The sequence below is a fragment of the Trachurus trachurus genome, assembly GCF_905171665.1.
Source record: "Trachurus trachurus genome assembly, chromosome: 14".
NCBI lineage: Eukaryota > Metazoa > Chordata > Actinopteri > Carangiformes > Carangidae > Trachurus > Trachurus trachurus.
In genome coordinates, this window is record NC_139903.1 from 33,045,026 (window position 1) to 33,049,355 (window position 4,330).

Below are 4,330 nucleotides of genomic sequence, written 5' to 3' on the forward strand. Positions count from 1 at the left end.
CAGTTTGTGGACTTCAGCTCTGCCTTCAATACGATCATCCCAGCTCTGCTCCGTGACAAGCTCTCCCAGCTTAATGTGCCTGACTCCATGTGCAGGTGGATTACGGACTTCCTGACTTCCTGACTGACAGACGGCAGTTCATGAGGCTGGGGAAGCATGTCTCTGACACCCGGACCATCAGCACTGGATCCCCCCAAGGCTGTGTCCTTTCTCCTCTGCTGTTCTCCCTGTACACCAACAGCTGCACATCTGGACACCAGTCTGTCAAGCTCCTGAAATTTGCTGACACCACCCTCATCGGCCTCATCTCTGATGAGGACGAGTCGGCCTACAGCAGCGAGACGGACCCTCTGGTGTCATGGTGCAGCATGAACAACCTGGAGCTCAACACTCTGAAGACAGTGGAGATGATAGTGGACTTCAGAAAGGACCCACCTGCCCAACCTTCTGTCATCCTCTGTGACTCTACAGCAACCCTGGTTGAGTCCTTCTTCTTCCTGGGCACCACCATCTCCCAGGAGCTCCAATGGGAGCAGAACATCAGCTCCCTCACCAAGAAGCCTCAGCAGAGGATAGGCTATACTTCCTGCTGCAGCTGAAGAAGTTTCACCTCCCTGTGAAGATGCTGGTGAACTTCTACACTGCCACCACTGAATCCATCCTCACATCCTCCATGTCAGTCTGGTGAGCCAGAGACAAGGCCAAACTGCAGCGTGTCATTCACTCTGCCCAGAGGGTGATCGGCTGCAGCCTCCCATCTCTTCAAGAGCTGTACATCTCCAGGACCCGGAGACCAGAGCCAGAATAGCTGCTGACCCCTCTCACCCTGGACACAAACTCTTGTCCAAGACCTTACGCCACAAGAACAGTTTCTTCCTCTCTGCAGTCAGCCTAATGAACAATGCCCCAGTTCCCCGTAAATAACCCTAAACCTATGGATGTAATATGCTATAATGTTAATGTCATCTTTACTCACTACATCTTAGCCTTCTTAACCATGGATGTATATATAAACCATTAAAAATGTTACCTGTATAATGTGATTTCACAAAAGTCCTCTGCTACTTCCTGCTAACAGCAGTATTACAGTAAAGCCGATTTTCCCCCTCGCTCCCTTATGCACCCAGTGGAATTAGCGCCAACTAGTGGTGCAAACAAATATTATCTGCAGGGCCTTTCTGCAACTGCAAAGGTGCTCTAAATCATCAGTAGTGGCACACAAATTATGAAATGTGCAACATCGGAGAATGGCCATAATTGGTGTATATGGCATTTTTATGGTCAAAATAGTGAATGCATGATAAATATTGTTAAGCTACTATTGTGCGAAGGTTATCATACCAATTAATAATCTGGACATATATAGGAATAATAAAATAGCAACAAGAATTTGCCCACCCTTTCGATTGCGATTGGTGGTCTGGCTCATGGACTATTAAGGTTAGGTTTAGGGTAGGGTTAAGGGTTAGGGCTACTTAAGTCGGAGAAGTGGGAGGTCGGACTAATGGACGCCATTCCGACACACCTCCACTCCGACACACCGCTGTTCCGACCCCCCCCCCCCCCCCCCCCCCACAGCTGTCCAATGTCCAAGGTGCTGAACCGTGTGACGTTGTTTACGTGGCTTGTCTGTGAAACGTACGCTGCTCAGAGACTGGGCAGATCTGTCCCACTTGCTTTCTCCCCGACTCCGTTGTTGGAGATCTCCCACACAGTAATAGAAATACACTTTTCTTTCTCCCCCCCTGCTCCGCTCGAGCACGGCTGAACCCGGCTTGAGCTCACAGGGGCGCGAGGCTGCTGCAGCCGCCGCTCATGCTGACAGCTGACTGAGGGAGATGCTTTGGTTAGGCTTAGGCAATGAAGAAAGGAGTTGGTTAAGTTTAGTAAAAAGACCAGGTAGAGGCTAGACAGTCTAGAAGCATAATTAACAATATATGTCATTAATATGAAGTATTTGCTTGTTTTGCAGTTAATTATGCACATGATCCGCGCCAAAGTCCCAAACGGACCATGGTCTGCTTCGTTTGTGGTGTGAATGCAATCTGAACCTTTTCCGAACCAAATGCAAAATTTGAGCGCCTTTTTGGATTTAACGGGCTTCCGTTGTTATTGCAAAGTGCGGGATTTTTATGAGGAAGATTGCGGAAGTCATTCGTTCATTCATTCATTCATTCATTCATTTTGTTTACAAAAAATGAGCCGTGGGTCAACGTGGGGGACAGAGGAGACGCGCTGCCTCATCGGCATATGGTCAGAGGAGAGCATTTATCAGCTGCTGGAAAAGACGTACAAAAATGCCGACGTCTACGGCCAAATGGCAGAGAGAATGTGCGAGGCGGGCTTTACCCGCACTCCGACGCAACGCCGGCTTAAGGTGAAAAAACTTCGCCAAAATTATATAAAAGTGCGGGACGCTCTAAAAAAGAGTGGGAGCTCCACTGACGTTAAAGACAAATGTCCATGGTTTGACGAACTTGAAAAAATTCTAGGTACAAGACCAACCATAGTGGACATAGTTGACTCTAACCACAGCATCCATACGGATATGGATGATGAGACTGTTCAAGAAGAAAACAATGGTGAGTAATGTTATTATGGGTTACACCCCGCCTTTCCGAAGCCCCGCCTTTCCGACAATAGACTTCCATTCATCGTAATAGCGGGGTTTTCTATTTTTTCTAAAGACCCCGCTACTCCGAAAAGGCTATTGGGGGAAACCCCCAGTGCTCAGTGCGCATTGATCCTTTTTTCCTTTTTGGGGTCAAACGGATCATGTGCATAATTAATTGCAAAACAAGCAAATACTTCATATTAATGACATAATAATGTTCATTATGCTTCTAGCCTGTCTACCTCTACCTGGTCTTTTTACTAAACTTAACCAACTCCTTTCTTCATTGCCTAAGCCCGACCAAAGCATCTCCCTCAGTCAGCTGTCAGCATGAGCGGCGGCTGCAGCAGCCTCGCGCCTGTGTGAGCTCAAACCGGGTTCAGCCGTGCTCGAGCGGGGGAGAAAAAAAGTGTATAAATATTACTGTGTGGAGATCTCCAACAACGGAGTAGTGGAGAAAGCAAGTGGGACAGATCTGCCCAGTCCCTGAGCAGCGCACGTTTCACAGACAAGCCGCAACACAGAGTGTAAACAACGTCACGCGGTTCAGCACCTTGGACAGCTGTGGGGAGGGTATTTCGGAACAGCGGTGTTTCGAAGTGGGGGTATTTCGGAACAGCGGGGTGTCGAAGTGGAGGTGTGTCGGAATGGAGAGCTGTCCCCGTTATTATGATGTTATTACCATATACACATATCCTGTCATTGTGGTTAAAAGTGGTTTATTGATAGTAATTCATGTCTACTTTTTTTCTGACAGAAGAGAGTGGCCCTAGAGATGCTCCTCCTATATCTCCAGACACAGGGGACAGCCCTTCACCCAGCGATGATGTGCAAACACCACAAGAGAGAGGAAAGCTGGCCGTTCCTGGGGCTCAAGCGAGGAAGCATCTGGGAAGGAAGCGGAAGTCTTGCTTGATTGAGAGTGGGCTACAGGCTGTAATGGATCAGCAAAGCAAGGTGCTACGCGACATGTGTGAAGATGCTGAAAACCGTCAAAAGGAGCAGAACGCAGCAGCACATGACCCTGCAGCCTATGCAGTCTCTCATGGCAGAAGAAAGTGGGGCAGCAGAAGATGGCGACCTTCCCTTGTCTGCAGTACTACACCAAGCAAATGCCAATCAACATTATTATGGCTTATAATTACAGTTTTTAATGTGTTACCTGTACCCCATAAAGACATGTTCTGTTCACTGATGTTTATAATGTTTGTAGGTCTTTTGTGGCAGTAATACAACATTTGCACACTTTTTTTGTGTTCTGTCAGCAATTGTTGGGCTGTGGTCTACCTCATGTGGTGATCTGTTCACTAATGTTTGTTTTAGGTCATGATGCAGTAGGCTATTCAGCTGCAAGGATGTGTGTTAGCCTGCTGTGTCTGTAATAGCAATGTTTGCACTTAAGCAAAAAGGAGACATTTCAAACCTTTCCTTTTTTTCCTCCAAGGTTAATTTAATATTCCAAACATTTGTCTTGGTCTTCATGTTCTCCATACAGAAACTGCAGAGTACTAAGGGACTTTGCTATGTACATGAACAAAAATGTTTTGCAAAAGAAACCATGCCTTAACAATAAAGTTTTGGTTAAACAATGTTCTCTCAATTTGTAATCAATTCACAATAAATATACAAACTCATGCAAATCAATTCACACTGTTTATGTACAAGTACTGAACTAGAGTTCTTTTAACATTTGACAAATTTCATCATTCAAAAAGA